The sequence below is a fragment of the Corvus kubaryi genome, unplaced genomic scaffold, assembly GCF_017639235.1.
Source record: "Corvus kubaryi isolate FWS band 111438036 unplaced genomic scaffold, C.kubaryi_AGA036_p1.0 69, whole genome shotgun sequence".
Taxonomy (NCBI): Eukaryota; Metazoa; Chordata; class Aves; order Passeriformes; family Corvidae; genus Corvus; species Corvus kubaryi.
Window position 1 is genome coordinate 5,857,851 of NW_024582057.1, and position 23,919 is coordinate 5,881,769.

Genomic DNA, 23,919 nt, shown 5'->3' on the forward strand with positions numbered 1-23,919 from the left:
CTGTTCCTGAGAGCCCGGGATCAGCTGCCCAGGGGTTTGTGAAGCCTTTGTTCCATCCCTTCCCGGGATCCCAGGGCACCAGAGCCGCGGGTTTCCCGAGCTCGCTCCGGAGCGCCCCCTGCAGCCGCGGGGGAACCATCGCACCTGCCCTGCTCACCGGGAGCCGCCAGCGCCCCTGCCGGCTGCGAGCGGAACTGCACCCGAGGGGAAATAGCCTGACAGCCGAGAAGGCTGGGACTGGGTTTGTGATTGCTGTTACTGCCATAGTTGTTGTTGTTTTGTTTGACTGGTTATATACATATATATATATATAGTAAAGAACTGTTATTCCTATTTCCCACATCTTCGCCTAAAGGCTCTTGATTTCAAAATATAATAACTTGGAGGGAAAAGGGGTTATATCTGCCACTTCAAGGGGGCCTCTGCCTTCCTTAGCAGACACCTGTCTTTCAAAACCGAGACAAATGTGCTAATATGACTGTAATATATAATAATGTGATGCTAATGCCAAAATTTGCCTTTTGCTCTTCCATGGGGAAGAGCTACTCTCTTCCACTGGCCTGCTGACCACAGAGGGAACCCGGGGAGACCACCTGGCTGGTTTACCTGCTGAGCATTGGACCACAGAGCTGCCAGGAACAAGTAACTTCCCTTCAAGGACCCCCTCTAAAGTCTGTTCAAGTTTCAGGTAAACTCTTTCCTATTCCAAGCCTCTTTGGTTTTCCCTCATATGTGCATGAGTACAAGAGATGGAGCTCAGGTTAAGGATCCTTTGCTTATTTGTTCCAAATGCTGTCTCAGGTTGTGTGATAGTTAGTGCTGTGATGAAGTTTTCATTACAGTCCCTGAACTTTAGCCAGGTTTGCAGACCTGCTGGTGACACTTAAGAAAGTGCAAAAAAATCAAAGCATTTTCAGCAGAAAGCATTCACATGTCATAAGAGAGATACTTTAACCAGAAACTTGCAGTTCTTGGCAGACTGTGACTGGTTTAGTTAAGTTTCCATAAATCAAAGCACAATGCACAGACTATGAACATCAAAAACATCAGAATCCCACAGACAGGTATGTCAGTGCCTGGCAGCTTTGGCCAAAATTTGCGAAAGGGGATCAAAGAGCTTCTACTCAACATTTAAGATTTAATGTAAATCATAGTCATCCTAGTGGGGGTTTTGCAATTGCCTTTACTAGGAAGCAAAGTCATCCTTCTGTGGGGAGGCAGGAAACAAGAAGAGTCATCCTTAATATAAAAGGGTGTCCTAATATATTCTGCAGTCACTTGAACAAGTAGTTGTTTCGTGTGTTGTTTTTTAAAGCAGCTAACTAGCAAGTATCACTAAGTAGGTATACAAGCAAGTCAATAAAGCAAGCAATATGTTATTTCATAGTTGGTTTTTAATCATCTTAATATGCTTTTATAAAATGTATGTTCATAGCAAATACACTATAGATTTGAGGAAGTACTGCTAGTGAACAGTGAGGTGGTAAATAATAGAAACTGCACTTGTTTAAAGTTATAGCATACTTTTCCAAATTTCATTGTGATGGGTAGACCTGAATGTTTTCCACTGAATAGTATGCCACTTCAGGGACAAGTGTTGGGCTTTTTATGCAATGGATGGATCAAAGCTTGAAGTCTCAAGTCTTCAACCTTTGAATTTCACTTGATACTAGACCTAGGCCAGGCTCAAACTAACCTTCCCCCAAATCTAAAAAACTTGCAATTTAAAAGCTGACTGTTGCCCAGCTTCATAAAATTTTAAATCCAGAAACATATGGAGTTCTGATTCTTTCAACATTATCACCCTAATGCAGTGTCCCTGGATATGGGAGGAATATTTAAGCATTGGAGACTGATTTCATTAACTTTTTTGTGTCTCCCATCTTGTAGTTTATTGCATCATAAACATCTGTATTGTGTAACACTCTATGTAAAACTTCATTAAAATAAGCCATTGATCATGGAAACCAGAGTGAATATGGATAACCAGATTTTTTCTGTTTCTACTGGAGATCTTAATCCACCAAAATTAATGTACCACCACAGAAGGCCTGCATTTGCTCTTCTGCTCTACATCTTCTAACCATATTCACAGTCCATTTCAGAAATGAAACTAATTAACCCAGCCCTTGTCTTTTCCATTCCATTATCAGAATGAATGAAGGAGGGTGCATAAAACTATTTGGAATGATGGCTTTGTCAGGAACATTTCTTCTGACTCAATGTTAGAAGATATGCCAGTGAAAACAGCTGTCAGATGAACACAGTTTTCAATCTATTCCTCAGAGGTTTACCAGCTTCACCTTCTACTATCCTACTATCCAGAAATTTTCCCTTCAAGCCACCCAGTGGAAGACTGTTTTGACCATTCCTCTCTTCCAGGAGTTCTTGAGAAGGTTGCAAGGGCCAGACCAGTTATCCTGATGGTAAATGGAGAAAAATCCCTGCGCTTTTCAGAGGAGTCTAAGTGGGAATGTATCTGAAATTTACAGTGCATCAATGGTCTCTTTTGGTGCCGGGTCAAAGCTTTTGGGCCCAAATGTTCTCTTGCATGTAAATATAGAAGTGCTTGCAAAAAAGGGAAGAAAATTTCTTCCTAGCGCAGATCATGTACATAAGCAGTAATTCCAATCACTCCTGAAGACTCTGTGGTGTCAAAGCCTTCCTTCTGGACAGGATTAGACTCACTGTATTCTTCATTGAGGATAACAGATTTCAGGTACAAATACAGCTGGTAGGGCAGAGGGCTTGGCATCACTTCACTGCAGGCAGCCCAGCTCTAATGAGAGGCTCTTCTAGACCCCAGTAGAAGCAAACTGGTTTGCATTTTCCTTGGTACATGCTCTGTACCATAACGTTATCACAACCTCATGCAATGAAAGTGCAGAGTTGATGAAAGCTCTGCAATGGCTCTGTGGAGGGTAATGAAGTGTCAGCAGCAAGAAGCAGGAGACATGTATGAAAATATTCATCTCTGGCCTCATCTGTTGACACCTGGCAGGACTGATGCATGAACATGGAAGGTGAAGGACATAAGCAGGCAAGAGACTAGCAAGGATCTCATTAATAGCTGACATGTGTGGCATCTTCTTTTGGAAGACAGATGAGCAGAAGGTCCCAACATTAGGGATGCCAGTAACAGCAGGTAAACTATAGCAAACTACACAAACATTGGTGGTTAAGCTTGCTTCAAGTCCAGAAAATGTAGAAAGACTAGGGAATGTTATGTACTGGAACATATATCTGTGGTCTTCATGGTTTTCTCTCAAATGGGCCATAGACTCTCGACCATTAGAAAATGTTTGTCTTCAGCCTAGCTCAGATTCTGAAACTGATAATAGGCTTTGAGGCTACAGTATTGAGGAGAAATAACAGATTTGCAAATCCATTTTACCATCCATCTCACACCTTTCAATGCTGGGGAATAAATGCAAGAGATGCAGGGAGGGTGAATATATTTTTAATGCTTTTTATTAAAGTGCCACTTCCATTCATATGAATGAAGTTTAGCAACAAGACGTGTGTGTGTGTATGTGTCTCCGAGTCCATGTATTTGCATAAGGTATCCTTCAAGAAGGATACACTGAATGGGCTGTCCAAGATGATGAAATAATTCAGTATGGTATCAAGACCAAAAATCTCAAGTGATTACCACAAATAGAGATTCCAACCTTTTGTTTTTAGTGCACTAGAAGCAATTTTGTCTGTACGTATGATTTTGCAATTTCCTAATGGAATGATGCAATGATCCAGAAAAATCAGGATATAGCAAAGACCTGATTCTAATGTTATTAATTTAAAAGTTTCTAGAGGTTATTTATTGGGATCTGTAGGGATTTTGAATGCAATGAGGTTTTTCAGAGTAAATAAAAGGTACCTCTTAAATGATATTGGCAACTAGCATCACTTATATATATGGGGGACTTCACATGACATCTCCATGGGAATGACCAATAACTTTCAAAATGCAAAAAACTCTTATCAAATATTCAGTATATTAGCAAATTTTTGTACAGAACTTAAAGCCTATTTCTGGAAAAAAATTTAAAAATAGAGCCTACAAAATTTGGGGCATCTTTGGAGTTTCTCCTTTAGTGTAAAAATAGTAGCAATGGGAGAAATAACCTGGGGAAATATAGATGTATAGATAACATGTAAATTCAGGACATAGTGATGAAAGCATCTCTTCATGTTTTATATGGTTCTAACGGAGAGCAATTGCTAATAAGGAGTGACTGGTTAAATTGTGTCAATGACCAATCCTATTCTGCATGTTCTGCTGAAGCCAAGCACCCTCTGAGGACAGCTGGAGCTCAGCCAGAATGTCATGACCGTGGTCAAGGTCATAGGTCCTCATGTGCCAAGCAACACAGTCTGTTCCTTATCTTTACAAATTCTTTTTTTCTTCCATGGGGAAACAGACTGGAATATACTCAGTTAGACACCGTTAGTATTTTTAATCCTTATCTCCTTTTGATATAAAAATAAGCTACCAGTTATTTTTTGTTTCATTATTAAGCCCTTGGTTTTTACAAGGATTTCAGAACTTGGCCTAGATTAGAAACAAAAATAGTAAGAGCTCCTTTTCACAAGAAATAAGATTTAAAGGTATTAGGGGGCATATGCCCTCCTTTTTTAGCAATCAGCACGGGGAGTTCTTTTTTCTGACCCTGAAAAAAATCAACTACAGCAGCTCAAAATATGTTTTTATGGTTTATTTTTGTAAATGCTGTTTGTAGTAATATTCCACTAACACACATACACACGAATCCTTTCACAGCCTTTTTCTGGCTAAAATTTGACTTGCTATGAATAGTTGGTAGGCAGCCCAGTGCAGGGGGATTGGTCTGAATGTTGAGACAGGTGTATTTTTGGCTCAGCCAGCGCCCCAGTATGTAATTGTGGTCTCTGCATCAGTTTTTCCTTCTACCCTAGTTTTTCTGTTCTACTTAAACAAAAGCTTTGAGTTTTAAGGCATGACATCTCACTATGTATTTGTAAGTAACCATACCCAAAACAATGGTTTGTACTTGAATTCTTATGCTCCATTAGCATTGAAATAAAAGCAGCCTTTCAATGGTTGCCTCTTCAGACAAGTTGGGCAGTTTTGACATCATGCTTTAATATTAGATTGGACTTTTTTCGGAGCTGTAGCAGTCAGGAGAAAACTATTATGTGTGGGCATGTGAATGAAGGAACAAATGGAAATGGCTGCATCCAGGACTCTGGAAATCATTATATTCATACCATCACAGGCTACCACATTGCACAGTTCTTTCCAGAATCAGAGCCTCAGCTTGAAGGCCATTAGACTCTTCAGATTTTGCAAAAAACAAAACCTGGCTGATTTTTTGGAGGTTGATTCTACATCCTGAACAAGTGCTGCTGCTGAATGTTCAGTGGCCTCATCAGTCTCCAACACTGATGCTGGCCAGTTCCCTTTCATTCCTTGGTGCTGGAAACCGTGGTCTGATGCAAGATTAAATCTCTGTCCTCAGTGAGAGTGTTTTTTGGAAAAGGATGAAGTTCCAGACAATACCAGACGACACATGGCTCAACTACTGTAGCACCTGCTCTCTGGCATGGAAGCAGTTTTCATCTTGATCTCTATGTTAGAAGAATTAAATGTTCACACCCAGTTTTGTGCGGTTTAATCTGCATTTCAGAAGAAAAGTGAAATAGTTTTGCATATTTTTATTACTGTTCAGAGAACTTTCCTCTTCACATTCCATGTCTTCTGTGCCTCATTGCCTAGGCACATTTCAATCTGACGTGCATTTTTTATCTGGCAGTTCAACAAGGGCCTTCCTTCTCCTTGCACTGTGAGACACGTTAACTCCTCCCAGCCTTTCTTATGAATATACACTATGTTTCTTAGTCTAATTTTAAAGGGGAAAATTTATTTCCTTGTTAGATGTTTGAATTACCTGAGGCCCCTTTATCATGATCCTCTTTCTTAAATATTCTGTAATCCTGCAATATCCTTTTGAAGCATATGACCATATACCGCAGCTGAGATCCGGCATTGCTAGTGATTTATGTAACAACATTCCATTATTTCCCATATTACTGTCCAGTCCATCTCTAATTCACCTTGGTTGGGTTTGCCAAGAAAAATGGCAATATTGATCATTGCTCTTCTAGCAATTGTCTGCATCTGTTTTGTGTCTCGTATAATCATTATTAAAGGCAGCAAATGAAGCCTAATGAGTTTCAGAAAGCCAAGTTTGGAATTCATAGTACTTTTTTTGTGCGGACATGAAGAGTTGGCTTGTCCACAAACTCAGTTTAGATGCACAAGACTAGATAATTTTCAAAAAAAATTTCATTCAGACAAGCTGAACAAGTGACCTATGACAACATTTTCCATGACCAAATTCCCTGAATCTAAACCACATGATACTTTTGCTACGTCTTCCCCATTAGTATCCCTTAGAAAATATATATATTTTTTGTGAACTCTGCCAGTCATAGCAAATAAGTTCTCTTTGCTTCTCTTTCTGCACTCCCATCTTACATATAGCTGATTCACAAGTAAAGTAATCCCAGCTAGAATTGCTAGTGCTGTCTGCTCATTCATTCCTAGATTTTTTTTTACTTCAATGGCCATTTTCTTAACTTACCTGGACATGAGGAAAGCTGTGCAAATTGCCTCCAGTTGATGAAATGTGGCAAAAACATGAAAGACCAACAGAAAGACTAGTTTACCAGTAGGCTGCAAAAGAAAAGAGAGCTACCTTACTTTTGTATTGAAAAAATATATATGCCTATAGTCCATAAAAATTGACTATTTAACCTGCTCTTAAACTTCCCAAAAACATTCCCACACCAAGCATCCATATGTGAAGAATTCTGGTTGCTTCATATTTGAATTCCTGAGCTTAAGCTTTGGTCTTCTGGGACAACTGGGCACAAGCCCAAGAGCCTGGCATTTTGTCCCTCTTCCCACATCCAGATAAAAAGCCACTGGGACTCCAGTCTTGCCCTGAAGACTCTTAACTGTTCTGCATGCATGAAAAAGTAAGTTCCAGAAAACAAACTGATTGAAATAAGCTATTTTTCCAACTATGCACAAGATTTTTGTGCACAGTCAGCTGTGTGGTGGGTGCATGCCTGCCTACAGAAATGTGAGCTTGAGAGTTGTAGGCCTAGCTCGTAAAAAGGAAGAGTTAAACAAGAAAAGCTTTTCAGGCGTCACAGGTTGTTTTTAATAATCATAATGTAGTTGGCTTCTCTGGAGAAACTGAACTATTTGCCTCTTTCTCCTCAGTGGTTAAAACTACATTTCTTGGGAAAAACTAATAAAATGAACAATAGAACCCTGGAGCCTGCAGAGCTTGGGTCCAGTTTGTACTAAGAGAAAACAAAAAACAACCCCAAAAAAGGCTGTCTTCTTAAATTTTGCCACAATAACCTCATGCCTAGAACCGCAGGAGGAGGTCCACACATAGCTTGGCCATTAATTACAATTTTTGCATCCTTTTGGTTGTATTTTTTGATGACAAGAGCAACTAGAGAAAATCAGAATGGAGAGTTGGGGATCATTCTGAATAACTTCTTGCTTTCCCTGTCTCATCTCATGGGGTAGAAGCCCCTGGACTTATTTCTTCAATTTCCTGAACATTTTCCATGAAGTGCTGACTTGCAGTCTGCAGTCTGTATCACTTAGAGCAATATTCAGCATCACAAAGGATCAGATCCCATAGCTGAATCCAGCCAATCTGGACTTACAACTTGTCAGCAGTAATCCACAGTGAACAAGGTGACAGAGTACCAAAGATCAGCATGACTGGATGGTTGGCACATGTGTCCCACATTTTTGGGGGCACGTGTATGACTGTGTGTTACATTAATATGCTCTGACTTAGTCTTACGGTAAAGAACTATCAGCCTCCTTCAATAAATTCATTGTGGTTGAGTGCTCACTGATTATCTGTAGGAGTGCAAATACAGCTGTTTGCTAGACATGAGACATTCATTCAGCTCTCTGTATTGTCAAATACGTTATTAGCTAATTTATAGCAGGAGAATCTTTACCTCCAGTATGTGTGATGAACCTCATTTGAACCTATTTTGCACCTATTCTTGCTTGCTCTGGATAATAGGTACTGATGTGTGTGAGCCAGAAAGAACTGCTAAACTTTCATAAACATAATGAGCTTCCAAGAGTGGCAATTAAAAAAAGAAATATGCATGAATTAACTTCTAATTTCTTACTGGTAAATGCAATGTATTTCGTGTTGATTAGCAGAGACACAATGCCCATGAAATCCTACAAAACCATTTTTTCCCCAATCATGTTTCAGAAGATAAATTTGCTTTAATACTTAGTGTTTGAAATAGCTCAAAATGAGACATGACAGTCCTAGAAATCCTAAAGCACCAAATATGAATTTCTCTGAAGGGATTTGATCTCAGTTTCATATTCAGCATTTTTTCTCACTGGTTTATTTGGAGCATATAAAAGTATTAATTTATTGCTGCATTTAAAATGGAGAGTGGTGAGTAGCTGTGTTTTGAACCAACTTGTCATTGCTGAAAATGTCAGGGCCAGTTCTTCAATACTCATTGAAATTTTTAGCTAAACAATGACAGATATTTATAGCAAACAAGCAATAGAAGAAAAGCATGCCTTACATCAATGAAACAGTGCATAACATCACCTCCCTGTGAGGACAGAAATTATCACTTTTAAAGAAATCACGCTGATTTTTCAGGTTTAAATCAAAGATGTGTGATAAGCCATATCTTTCCTTTTCCACCTAGAGGCCACAGGATATAGGAACATATGCCATCCTCACGGGGAGGGAAAGGTTCAGATCAGATGGAGGGAGTCCAGGAAGAAACAATGAGAATTCAAAAAGAATGAACCCAAACACATGGAATGTAAAGAAAGACTGGTAGTCTGCTGGTGGTGGTCAAAAGCAACTGCTAAATAAAACTAAGCAGGGGGAAAATGGTAACAATCTGGCTACTTACAAAGGAGTGAAAAACATCTTTTCATGTCCACTGAGGATAAAGGAAAAAGTTATTTCAAATAAGAGCAGCTTAGGTTTAGATTTCAGCTAAAACATTTCTTGTGATACAAGTAATGAAACACCAGGATACATTGCCAAGAGAAGATGTTGAATTTCATGCATCAGTCAAGATTTTTAAAAATGCATTGGGAAGACACTTTCATGTATGTATAGTTATTCCCATCAGAAAGGTGGAAGGACAGACCAGATGTTCTGAAACACAGGATCCTATAATGAAGCCTATTTTCTATGCTTCTGTTGTGGCTCTTTTTTTCTATGGTCTAGGAGTAAATTAACCAGCTTTAGACCTGAAGATGTTGGAAGGAAAGATTAATCTTACTTTTTTCACATTTTCCTTCTTTCCTTTTAATTTCTCCTTTCCTGTTTTTCCCTTCTGGATCCATTGAAAATGGAATGTTTTTTGTCTGACTGCTAGACTAACCCTCTGTAACCTTTCTTCCACGAGCGCAAAGCTACTCTTCTTTTCTTTTGTGTTTCCAGAGTACGTCCCTGCAAAGTTATACTAAACCCTTTCTTGATTGTGCATTGGAATCACCCAGTTTACAATGACAGAAATAATTCTATTCCTGCAGAAAATATCAAGATTTGTTCCCGGCTTCTGATCCTCAAGTTAGCAGAAGCAAAGTTTTTATTATATGCAGCTTTGGTCACCATGAACTTGGCAGTTAAAGAGGATTCTCAGTCACTGAAGTGCTGTGAATTTTTTTAAGAATCAGACTTATAAAAAAGCTTGACGTTACTTGCTGTTCTTCCAAAAGACCCCAGAAGTTTTGTTACACATTTCAGTAGCAGTAGGACTACTTCACTGTACTGGGAAAAGATTATTTACCCTCCTTTTTTTTTTTTTACTTTGCATGACAGTTCTCATAGAATACTAAATAATGCCAGCAGGATTTAAAATTGAATTCAGAATTATTTTAATTACCTTAAATGTTTTACTTTTTTTCAAACTAAATGCATAAATAGGATCTGCTCAAACATGCCTAGCAGGAGGCATTTAAATGCCTCATGCAGATAGGCTGTTCCCTGCTTCCTTGTTTGGTTTGGTTTTCCCTTTCTTGTTTAAAAAAATCCAGTAGTGAATGAATGAAACATAATTATGCAAATATACTAAATCCAGTTGACAGGCAGGATGCAGGCAATGCTAAAGCAAAACTGAGGGCAACATCTACATTTCATTATTTATTAGGGGCCAGATATGAAAAGGCATTTGAGCACCCAGAGAGACAGCCAGTCAGTAATATTTACAAAAACACCTAAGTGAATTAGGTGCATTATTCCTGTACAGTTTTACTAGTGGCAATGTGGGGAAATTAGTGGGGGAAATTAGTGGGGGAAGTTGGTAAGCAGTGGCCCTCCAAATTAATCTACTTTATGAGTCAACAATTGTATGCATTTCTTTGAATGCAAATCCCAAGTGCAAAACAAGTGTCATGCATACATCTACACTCCCATTTTTTTAAATTACTGTATGCTATATGTAAGAAAAGAACATTTTGTGCACTACATAGAAACTCTGCTAGTGACAGTTTTACCAGTTCATATTGAAATGCTGTAGGAAATTATAGATCATGAGCTATAATTTCAGTGGTAAACCCAAAAGTTATTTCCAAGTCTCTGCAAAGGCGTGTCATAAATCTGGTCAAAGAGAACATGACAAAGAACTTACGTAGCTAGCATTTTTCTCCTGTAAGGAACTGAAGAAAAAATGAAAAGAAAAAGCAGTGGCACTATTGTTTCTATGTGCAATTTATGAAAGACATGATTCTGACACAGCTACTTATGGATGCTGACCTTTGTAAAGAAATAAGGATACAAATCTTCATATGTTGCTGTAGATTGGCCATTATGAACAAATGAATTGAGTGGAGGATTCCAATCAAAATAAACTCTAAAATTTGTCAGTTTTAGCAATTTGCTATAAAACTCTCACAACAAATTTGTTGTCGGGTCCAATCTATTGAACAGTCACATTACTGACTTGGACAATGAATTATGGAATACACATAAAACTGGCAGATGGCATCTTTCTGGGAGGGATTCCAAGCACTTGGGAGGACAAGATTAGTACTCACAGCCATCCTAAAAATGTTACTGAAATACTCCAGAACCAACAATATGAAATTCTAAGGAATGGGAAGGAAGAAAACCAACAGAAAATGTGAAATGGCTGAAGAGAAAAATATCTGGCAGCAATGATGAATTAAAACATCATAGTATGTTTGAACGTTATATCAAGTCAAAAGACCAGTGTCATTCTGGAGCATGCTAGGTGGCATGCCATAAGTTAGAGATGGATGTCTTTATTCTGTCCTGTGCAGCAGTAACAGGACTTCAGCTAAAATGTATCATCCAGTTTTGAGAATGGCACTTTAAGAAAAGATGCAGACTAACTAGAGTGGAGGCCAAGAGCATAAACACTGCTAAGAGGTTTAAAAATGTGACAGAAGGTTGAAAGAAATGGGTTTGTTTAGTTTTGAAAAGAGCAATTTTGAAAAGAGGAGCAATTCAGTAATCATCTAATATGTAAAAAGATTCTACAATGAGCACAGTCATGAGTTACTCTCCGTGCTCACCCAATGTAAAAAAGAAATCACTGCCTTAATTTTTCAAAAGGGAGAAAAAGGTTCGATTAGATTAAATTAGACATTAAAAAACCCCAACTTTCTAGTTGAAAAGGCTTTTAAGGACTGAAAGAGGCTGCCTAGGGAGCTTCTTTACTTCATTATTGAAGACCTCTATGAACAGATTAGACAAAAATCAGATGGTCTGAGAATACTTGACAGTCTCTCAAAGCAGGGGGAGCTGAGTTTTAAAGATGATTTTCATTCCTGCATTTCTATGATGCTACTGCTAAATCCCTTAGAAAATAATATTCTTAAATTACCCAAAATCCATATTTACTTTTTTATGTAACTCACATTTATAGAAAAGATTCAATGCATTCAGAAATTCCTATTGATCATGTCAGTGTCAGATAGTCCCTTTTGGGACACTGGGATTCCAGTTTGGAAGACTGCATTAAAACAAACAAACAAACAAATAAAATATGGATAAACTCTTTTTACATGTCTCAGAAAATGGAGTAACAGTACGTATCCCTTTGAAATAAAAGGCATGATTTGTACTGATTACAAGAAGGGATTCTGTATTATTCAGGATTGAGATTTATTATGTTTCTTCCTGGAGAAGTGCACTTGGATTATCAGCAGATTTGCAAAAATTGCAAGTCAAATTAAGTAGCACTGGCTACCTATTAAGCTCATAAAGCATGATGTGTACACCAATTTCATGTTTTTTTTTAAATATGAAATGCAGGTGTAATGCTATAATTTTTTTGTTGTTGAATGTGGACTTTTCAGAGCTATTTCTAGAGGTACTGTGTATAGCCTTGTCACTGTATCCTCTTAAACTCATGCAAAAGAATAGCATTTTTAGCCAAGAAAATTCTTAAACTTGCACTCTTTGTGATTACCATTGCCAAAAATCCTGCTAAGTAGCCTTATCTGAGCCTTAAGTCATGACAGACAGATTGCAAAGATTAACGTGTCTGTAATCTACATGCAAGTCATTTGATTTAAACACAGTAGGACATGCAGAAGGAGACTTTTCCCAGGTGCCAATGTGCTTTAACTATATGTTAGTAGGTAATGTTGTAAATATTACAACTACAGACATTTCAAAGGGAGTCAAATAGCCTTTTCCTTTAACCCTCTGCCAAGTTTAATTCTTCCTAAAATTACAGAGTGGCTGTTCTTCAGACATTGAAGTGATCTGCCACATAGATACCAATATGCAGTTAGTAACAACAGCACCATGCAGATCCATGGCAAAAAAATACAGCAGCCTGCTCAAAATCAGGTTTTATGTTTATGACTTTCTAAGATCAAGAGCTGCCTCTTCCTCCTGTCTCACTGTCTTTTCCTTCTCATACCTGCTGCATTCAGATCACTTTTATAATAATGATGTTCTCATTGGGAGCATGTGCTTGAGACCTTACTTATAGCTTATAGGCTAATGATTGGCTTTACCCCGCCGAACGTGAAGGTGTCAGTAGGTATTAATAATACTGTGAAAGAGATAACAGTATTTCCATAAATTGACCTTCTTGATGATGACTTCACCCCATTTTCTTCAGTTCAGTTTAATGACTTGAAGAGTGTTCGGTGATGAAACCATTCCCAAGCATAAATTATTCACCACAGGAAAAAAAGTACTACTACTTCCATTTTGCAATTTTCCATCCGTGGCTGAACCTCTGTAGGTGAATTGTCTGCAGAGGCAGAACAATCCTCCTGACCCTTGTAAACTTATTCCTACCCTTTTTTAAAACAAGATATCAATAAAAAATTAAATAAGTAGAAAAAACTTCTCTTCAAAATAAATGTTGACCCATCCATTTGTGCTCTTAAAAATTGTGTGTGTATATATATAGCATGTAGAATAAAAAAAAGGTTATTAAAGGAATTTCATGTAAACGGTATGAGTAGGAAAGATCAAAGAGCTGGACTATAACCAACATGACCATAAATATTTGAAATGCTTGACATTACATACCACACACAAATAAACAGAGAAGTAAATTATAGCTAGTATGTCTAAAGATAAAAATATTTACCATCTGCATCTTAATATTTGCATATTCAGTACTAGTTTTTTAGCTACTTTTCTGAAATGATGATTTTCCTAGTATCTCTCTATTGCTTATTATATCACACTGCCACATTCACCTGGAATTCGATGCAGAGAAAAAGTCCCTGCCTTTTTGCAGAGAGAGTTTTTCCAGGTGGGATGTGCAGTATCTGCTGTCCTTTTCTGGTGTTTTTCCTGATCTGTTTCCTTGACATCTTGCATCTGCCAGAGGTGGTGGGGTGGAGGCAGCCTGCTGCTGGACCGCAGTGTCTGCTGCTGTCTGAGAGAAATGTGCTCAGACTTGAGTCGTAAATTCTCAGCCAGATCATAAGTATGGGCACCACACAGGGAAGCCTGTTTGCAGCTCCAGGATGCCTGTTTTCTGATTTATATATATATTTTTAATACACATTGCAGCCCTAACAGACTGCAAGTGTGAACTTTTGGGATACAAGGTCTGTTTAAGCTTATACACTATCATGAATGGAAACTACTCTTGAATTTATGCTATGTATAAAGTCAGAGAGCAGAGATTTCATTCCATCAGCACAATTTGGTCGTATGATAATAGGCCTGTAGAGGATGGAAATTCTGCAGAGGTTTTTGTAAATTACTTTCCCACTTAGGCACATTAAAAGACCAAAACATTTCCTTTCCTTTTACAATGTATCCATTCAAAGATATCCCTTTCCCTAATGCTATTGGGGCAATCATTTTTAAGCCACAAGTCAGAAGGCAGGATATGAGGAAATAAAAGAAAAGCTGTTGTATATATGCATCATAATCTTCTGATATTCAAGGGAATATAGTCTTATATTAGGAACTACCTGGCTGTTCCAAGAGGTCCCAAATTATGAAGATCTAAATCAAACCTGGTAGACCATCATATTTTAGCAATTTGATGGATTTTCTCTAGCCTTTTAGCCTTATTACTGTGTAACCGCACAGAAGTTGTAATTCCTGAAAAGTCCCAGAATAGTAAATGCAGTTCAGATCTGGGCACTTGCTGGTTTCTCCTCTTTGAAAGGTAATTGAATGGGAACAAGTACAAGTGCAATTGAATATGTAGGCTAGAGGCACTAAGTTGCAGCCTCAAAGAGGTCATGCAGAAATGAATTTTTAAAAAGGACTATAAAATTGCATCTAAGATAGATGGGGCGCAAAAGCAATATTTAAATGAAATTGTTATGAATATAAGTCACTTGCCAGGCATTCTAACTATTTCCAACATAAAATATGTTTTCACTTCATATATAAAACATTGTTATTATTCACATCCTGTGTCATGTTAACATATTAAAACTTAAATGTTTAATGCATATATTAAAATTTTGTGTCATCATTAACACCGCTGATGAATACCCTTTAACAAAAATAATGGAAAAGATATGTCAAGGCAGATAATTTTTACAATTAGAATAAAAATATGTAACTTAAAGTGTGATAAGATAGAACCGCTTAATTCAAAGTTTCACAATCCTCTCTCCTTGCTCATGGGAATCCAACTGCCATTTGTTTTCCTATTAAATGACATTTCAAATACTTTATTATAAACATAAATCACATCTCCTTTTGAGAAGGCAAATGACAAACTAAATTTGAGGTCTGACTTGCATTTCTATGCTCTAGCCAGGACTAAATAGATGAGCAGTTGCTATATAGATTGTATTTGATGGATAAACAAAGAGAGGCAGTAAGTTATGGAAAACATGTCACTTGGAACTGACATCTGCCCTCATAACTCGTGAGTGTCTTACCCTGCCATGTCACCTCCGTAGACATCAGTTCCTCATCCTGGTTCACAACATCCAGGGGAAGAGATTTACTCTTTTTTAAAGTCAAGCTGCCTCCTGTAAAATGCATACCTTTCCCTAATGGGGGATGTTCTGTTCTGTGTGGTCAGGTAGCCAGGGAGAAATGCCCTCAGTACTGGGGATGAGGTGTTCAGAACAACACACAGTTGCACAGGAGTAGGAGAGTGTTGGCAGGGAGATGGGATCAGAGGAAGCATGCTCAGGCTGCCCTTTTTGGGGATGCCATAGTATGGGTGAGACTATGCCAGCCAGCAAGGTGCCACCAGCATGGTCCCAGCTTCTTGGTCACTGAGTGTGTTTAAATGGAACCTTCCAGAGAAATTTTTCTCCATCAGCAATGATTTCCTTCCCTGACATAAAGGAGGTGTTGGTGCTGGCAATCCATCAACAGTTCTCCCATAGACCCACACAGACCGAGTGCACTCACAGGTGCCACTGAGGCAAAATCTCTGTTTGACCAGCAGGGAGATACATCTGGGCTAGGTATTTTAATATAGAGACACGGTTAGGTTTGTCTGTACCAAATCTAGATGTATCCTTGGACCCCACTGAATTCACCTGAATTAATGAAAAAAGAGTTCACTAATTAAGGCTTTACAAGTGGAGAAAGGAAATCAATTATCTTAATAAAATTGCTGAAAACTACCTGGTGCAACATACTAAAGTGGAAATCCCTAACATTTACATCACATCATTTTCAGCTCTTACATTTTTATTACAATTTTTATAAAGATCAGGGTGTTTGGGTATTTTTTTCCTAACAACACATTTTTACAATGAAGTGGTTGAAAGATTACTTTCATTTAAATATGGTGCACTTATTGATCATACAGCTGTAGAGAAAAAATTTAAGGATGTGACTCTTCGGGGTCCACAGTCAAAAAGAAAAGTAAATAAAAGTTTAAGCTTTTTCTTTTCCTTTGGTAAACTTCTTGGGTTGCAATCGACTTCAGTATTTTGTGACCTGAATCAGGATTTCTGAAAGTTCGACGTTGGCATAATCAATGCTCTTGTTCTGCAAGACATAGTGTCAGCACATATTTGGAATGATGCCCATAATTCATTCATGAGTTACACATTCAGCCCAAATATATACTGAAAAAATCCTTTACCACATCATTCATTTTCATGTGGGTGATGTGTATTTATAATGTGTAATGAAGAAACACAAGCCACTCTCGTACTGTAGTACGCTTTTGAGTTTCACCTGTTATTGTGGGTGAGAAAATTAGTTTAGTCTGATTATTAGCCAAATTAATTGTAATGGGGAAGAGAGTGTCCCACTAGAACAGCAAGAATAAACTTAATTTCACTCTCTTTTTTTGTGATGCAAATCAGTAAATGAGTTTAGATATTTGCTTTCTACCTAGTATCTCTCTGTCCTCCACTAGCACAAAATTATTTAGGAACAGTTGTTCAATGATTTTTTTTCATATAGACAGATCAACCACATTTATTTTCAGAAAGAAAGAGCAAGAGGGCTTTGTAGAGCTTTGAAAATTCCTGTGCATAACTCTCACTTTTAAAAACCTACCTCTTAATATCTTTTAATCTTTCCTCTGTCACTTAGAGACCTTTTTCAGTTGGATCTTTCTTAGAAAATTAAAGTCTTTGAATGTGCTTTGGTTTTGTTTTAGGTTTTAGGAGCATCAGGAATATTAAATTTTTCCTTTTGTAGTTTGGCTTAAAAATAGGCTTTTTAAGTCAGCTAATGTGATGTCGATATTCACGATACCTTAAAAAAATCTACAGGAACAACTAATCATGAAACATGTAGATTTTTCCTCATCTTTTCTATGATCAGTTACTTAATGTTAGTCAATCTGAATTAAAAAAAAAACCAAACAACCATTATTTTTCTAATGATCAGAGGATGAAAGAAGTTTTGAAGGAAGATTGTTTCTGAAAGAATTCCATGACATAGAAAATGATCCACCAATAGGCAAGAAAACAGGAATATTCAGTTCTAATAACTAAAGATAAAAATGCCAGGAAATGTTTAAAACACCCTGACGTAGCAGAACACATCAGATTCAGGTGAATCTGATAAATACAAGGAATAAAAATTATAACTTTATTAATTGTTTAACATGTCATTTTCTGACACTGAAATCATTAAAGAAAAATAAAAAAGGGCTGCTTTCTATAAAAAACCTCTACATCTTTAATTATCTGTTTTTAATCAGTTAGGCATAAATCAGTAGTCTTAAAAACAAAAATTTCATTAAATATATCTTTATCGTTTGAAATACAAGGGTTACAACTATAACTATAACTATAACTACAACTATAACTATAACTATAAAATTAAGTTAAATTGAAATTGTCTTTTACCCTGTAATATGTCTAAAAAGGATCACCTGAAATACAATGTAAATGTCTACATAATGGAAAAATAATACCTGTGAAGTTATGGCAGATTTAATAGCATTCATATAAAAATAAATGCAGAAAATTTGACTGTAACTTCCACCTAAGTCATAGAATATATACTTTGGAAACAAAAAACTTTCATTAAAATGCTGAATTAAAAAAAAAAAAGACAAAACCCAAACATGACAGAGCTTATAATCATGGTATCATCATGAAATTAAGGGAAATATATTAACTGTTACACAATTTCCTATAGTCATGCCTATTTAGGAAAAAAAAAAACCAAACAAACCATGATTTGAAATACTGTAGATGTACATCATGGGTTACTGAATAAAAATGCATATGCATGAAAGTGTAGTGCAATTTCAGCTTCATAATGTTTTGTCCTGAGATGTTAATAGGGTAACTTTAAAAAGAAATCAGTCAACATTTGACTATAAATATTTTTCTGGAACATTTATATACTGCAGCAAATAATATTTTAAAAGGCTTTTCAAAGGATCATAAGGGAGATACAATCAGCATATTTTATTGAATTCGGTTATGCATTCCCTTATAGATTATCTTGGAAAATCCCAGTGTACATGATAATACAAATCAAAACAGCTGCTGTTTTATCCATTGCACCACGAACAGAGACCTACTGCAGTCAGTGCTGACTACCAAAGTTGTCAGATTAACACACCGGGGCAACTGAGCCAGGGAGGTGATTTCCTCTTCTCAATGTGAAGCTCATTAGTGTTTCACAAATCATTGCTTCGTATCTATTTTCTACTGTTGAATCTAAAAACTACCTTCTGTATTCATCTGTATATATCCTTATGGAACCAGATACACATAAATCGTCACTTTACAAATCTCAGCTTCTTAAATACAGCCCTGCATACCTGGCCTGATGACAGCAGCCCTGAGCACCTGGCAGCTCCCACTGCTGCCAGCAGCAGCAGCTGAATTATTGACTCAGCTTTGGAGTCAGCTCAGGTACCAATGTAGGCACAACACAGGCAGACAGGAGACCATACTCTGGTGATGACACCAACTAGCATAAAAGTCCTAGATTACCTGAAATAAGATCTCTTACTTTCTAAAACAGGACAGTTGCATGCAGACAGGGCACTGGAAATGATCTGTGCCCCCTCAAGTCTCCTGAAACATGCCTTGGAATTGCTTGGGATGATATCGGCTGGTGCTGCTAGCAAGTCCAAAGCAATGGAAGAGCCCAGACTAACAATTAATAGCACAGAGAGTCAGTGTCCAATCCTAAGGAATGTTCCCTGGCAGGTTCAGTACAGCAGCGTTCTGGCTGCAGATCCACATTTACTTTCCTATCAATAAAGTATTAGAGACATATCTTTTCTTCACCAGCCACAGGAAAGTAAAACCAGAGAAAAGCATTTGGATAAGATGAAAAACTGTGTTTCAGTGTTTAATGGTAATAGACACTGAGAGTATAATGAATATTTTTTCCAGACACTGTATATTTCACTCACACTTTAGGCAGCCCAGTGTTTCCTTGGCAAAGCTCTAACCAAACTTCACAGTTTCATCTCAGAATAAATGAGTGTTTAATTAAAAGCTTCCAGTTACAGACAAGTTTGGGTTTACTTCTATATGAATATTTAGTCAGTTAATGTGCTAGAAATTAGCATTCACTGATGGAAGGGTAACACATAGTCCTGAATGCCATCAAAATAGAAAAAAAAGGAAGGAAACTCACAAATCATTATTTCTAATGAAATGGAAAACATGAGGCATTGTGATTTCAACTAGTCTCCATGTACCAAGGCCAACAGGCTGAGTTGCTCTAAATACACATAAACAGGAATGGGGAAAGAGCCTTTTCACACTCCTGAAGCTTTCTTTACTGGTCTTCTCACATAGGCTTGGTGTGACTTTTGTTTTAAAAGGCTGAGGTCAAATATTCCGTTTCAGAGTTCAGGCTGTTTCCCCCTTTCCCGAAGAGCAGCCACTGTCTGTTATTTCCTGCGGGGTGTGTGCCAAGCCCATCTCAGCAGGGCTGCCTGTCCTCTCTAGAAGGCTTTCCCAGGGAAAGGTAGGCTGACCACCCTCGTGATGATAGCTGCCACTTCCACCACTTGCAGTGAGGAAATTCAGCTTGACTCAGGGAAAGGGGCCCCCTCCTGATTTCCATAGACAGGGATTGCAGTAGTAAGCAATAAATGAATGGGGGAAGCAGAAGGCATTCTGGAGTGCCAGGGGGAAAGTACTTTGAGAGTGGTTGAAGAGGGCTGAAGAGATGGGTCTGAAGCGACTGTGAGAAAAGGGTGCATGAACATGAAACATGGGGGAAGGGTGTCAGAAAACAGACAGCACCATGTAAGTGTAGGCTAAAAGAGAGTATGGGGTGTCCAGGCAGAATACAGGAGGCATTCTGTACATAAAAAATTATTGCAGTGCAATGCCTCCAAGAATAATTGCAGTGCAAAACCTCCGATGAACATGAGGTGCTAATGTGTATAAATTGCTAGTATGTACAGATATATGTATGCATTCTTTTAAAATATACTTATCATTTTACTATCAGTAGGTAATACATATACACTACATAACACATTTTTTATGTATATTTATATTTCGTGATTTTCAGGGTTTCAGCAGTACAGTGTGTTAGCACAGTAGAGCTGATCCACTCTTCCTCCATTGTCCACTGAACAAGCAGAAGAGAAAGCTCTGCACTCTTTTTAGAGTCAGAACACAAAAATAATTTTTAAAAAATGGAGCATCAGTGAGATTAAGAAAGTATGTCTGTCTCTAAAACGAATGGAAATCAAAGGCTGTCCTGAGGGCCTTGCAGACTAACAGGAAAAGGTAGAAGACACCACTAGCTTAAAAAAGTTACCCAGGCTGGGGACAGGGCAGTCATTTCACCTTCCAGTACAGCTGGATATGGTATTAGCAGCTTTTTCACATGAAGGAGTGTGAATTGTCCAGACACCCCAAAATGTAAAATTCAGTGCACTGTGGTAGCCATTTTTCTTGTGTGCATGAGCATTTTATCCAGTTGTCTACCTGTGTACAGGGATATAACCACATACAATATACAAACACATATAATAGCTAGCTTAGTGCCTGCTGAGCTTGAATACACGCACATATACAAAGTATTTATTGAGGGAACCACTGCCTCTTAATCTCTTTTTGCATTTTAATAAAATCAGCCTTTCTGAAGAAGCTAATTGTGTAAAGCTTCTGTATATCATAAATCTCACCCATCTTACTCCAATAAAAAACTGGAACACAACTTGCTTTTAGATTGCTCTGACCAGGAAGACCTGAAGAATGTTCCCCCACTCAACATCATTTCAATTCATCTTTATTTTACTTTGCTAGAAAGTGCGTCTTTGTAACTCCTGGTGCTGGGTGAAGTGCCCTGCTGTGACATGAGACGTCGGGTTCTGTCAGTCACATCAACTGATGTGATGTGACGGAGCCTAATGTGATGGGACCAATGCCCTGCTGAATGTGTACTGTGTCACTGTGGTATTCAGGGGCTGGTTTCTCTGAGAAGAAATGCAGTGAAGAAAGCCAGGCTTTCCACGGCTGATGAAGCTAAATGATTTTGTAAATGAAAGTGCAATAAGGTGTTTGCTGCATATGCATGCACAAGTAACATATTTGGCTTATTTTGTTTTTTTATTTGTTTGCAATGGCAAACAAACAACATCCAGTCGTGAATTTTGCATAAGTTTTTTGTCAATCCTATAAAACTCTGACTAGCATCTACCTGAGGGCAGGACTGGAGTGCTGCCTCTTGGAGTGCTGCTCTGCTTGGGACAAATGCTGTTTCTGGAAGACCCATCCACTACTCCCTTGTCGATGCCACAGTGTGAATCTGAAGGTGTCCTCCTGCAGCCCCTCCATGGTCAGAGCCAACAGCCACTGCTTTTGCTCGGAGCTTTTTCACACCAATCCTACCTTATATCCCTGATTCTCAGCAACAAAACATCTTGAGGCAGCTCGTCCTAGTGGCAATTCCTCCCAGAATGCAAACTAGTCTCTGAAAAAGCACCATAAAGATTACTCAGATCTTAAAAATGTTTTCAGAATACTTCCAAGGAAATAAACCCAGTAATCACCCACTAAGGCATCACACTTAGCAGAAATGTTGGCTTTTAAGGATATGGCTTTCTCTACTCTTTTGGCAGTGACAGCCCTCAGATCTCTGTACCTTGTTCCCATTAGCAGTCCTTCCACATGAGACAGCCACAGGAGCTGGTGAAGGCCATAAAAGAAAGCAAGTCAGTCCTGTCCTCATCATCCGCCAGTAATACAGCTCCCAGTGAAACTGGATGGGTTGTGAGAGTAAATTATCTCGTTCTCAAGTCAGCTCCAGGTGAGAGCTCTAGCAAGGATTATTTATATCTTTTGGCCAAGTGCTCCACTCTGTGAAATGTTGACCATCCCAACACTGCATTATCACTAGTTTCGCCATAGTGATCTTAAACAATCACTCTGGCACTAAGCAGCTTTTTCATTTTAAGATAAAGCAAATTTTACATCAATTTTTCAAGATGGCTTTGAGGGTCACCTCAATCACAAAGAAATTGCTGATTAGCTTGTCGCTTCTAACCCCCTCAGTTTCTGTACATACTGGTACCCCTGTTTATTATTCTCATTATGGAGTAGTCCAATAAATAGCATGCAGCAGTGTTGCAGGAACAGGGAAAGCCCTTTGGGTTACATATAGATATGGAGGAAACATCATCTGTCAGGATCCACAAAAATGTGCAAGAAAGATGATATATATCTTCTGGCACAATTTCTTAGCAATGTCAGCCATGTTGCTATTATACAAAAGCGCATTAAAAAACCCCAAAAAACTAACAAAAAAGCCCCAACTCAATCAAACCTATCAATTTTTATGTAGCTAAACAATCAATTTATGCTCTCACTCTATTTAAGAGTCTCATGAGTATTGTAAGTTCTGTCACTGGAACTCCTTTGTTTTTATTTTACACTGGAAATTACTGGCTTAGGGAAAGGTGGACCAAACACATCAAAATGGAAAAGCAAACCAAAACGTGTGCTTTTAAGGAAAGCAGCATTGGGATTATTTGTTGCTAATACAAAATGTTTTATCTTGGTAGAAAACAAAAAAATAACTGGGTGGACGAGCACAGAAAGAGAGACAGAGAGCAAACCTAAGAACTGGAAATTAAAAGGGACTTGGAAAATATCCATTTCAATGAGCAGAATTCACAAAGACCAAGGTCCACATAAAAAAAAAGAGGAAGTTGTGCATCTCAACAGTCTCAACACTGAGATGGGTGGCAGAGGGGTTATCAAAATGAACTCATACCAAATGGTGCTGCATGGAGCACATGAACACCTTCCTCCACTGCCATACAAAGGTGCCCACCCACAGCACTGAGTCAAGCAGGTTTTTAAAACTCTAAGCCAAGATATGGTTTCTTGTACTTAGAACTATAAATCAGTCTCTTGAATGTAGATGACTGTCTCATTCCTCATGATGGGAAGATGAGCTGGCAGAAATATCATTCCTCCTGAGAAGTAAGTTCAAACCCTTTCAAACTGGGTACAAGGCTCAGGTTTCCCTGTCATGTGCAAAAGCTCCAACCTACTAATCAACTCCCATTTTCCAAAGGGAAGACTTTCCTTTTTGACTGCACCACACCCTCTGCCCCTCAGGCCTTCACACCATGTCTCTGACTGACAGTGACTGTGCACTTGGGTAATGACAGTGCTGCTGGGTGCACTCCTACCTCCCCACACCCATCACGAGGTTCAGATGTTGGAATGGTAAGGCTGCAAAGCACTAGAGGGCTTTGGCTCCACAGTGCTCTGTCCAACTAAGATAAGGGCAACCCTGCACACATGTGGTAACATCACTTCAAGGCTATAAATAAGCTTTGTGGTGTAAACATAGGTTCCTGGATAGGCTCTCCTACCCTTAATAGTTAGGCAATGTAATGTTATTTATTTTTTAATCGTTCCCTTTGATTTAATTGCCTGTATGCTCCCTAGGGTGCATTTTAATTGCCAAACTACTACTTTGGATCCTGGGTAAGTAGTTCCAC

The 23,919-nt window shown here is 38.2% G+C and overlaps 1 long non-coding RNA gene across 1 annotated transcript in view; it reads left to right on the forward strand.

Moving 5' to 3' along the window:
• The window catches only part of LOC121674668, a 52,596-nt gene that overhangs the window by 986 nt on the left and 27,691 nt on the right, over positions 1-23,919 (forward strand). The window contains exon 2 of the long non-coding RNA XR_006019754.1: positions 574-688. This is a non-coding gene — a long non-coding RNA (uncharacterized LOC121674668). The remainder of the gene's footprint in view (positions 1-573; positions 689-23,919) is intronic.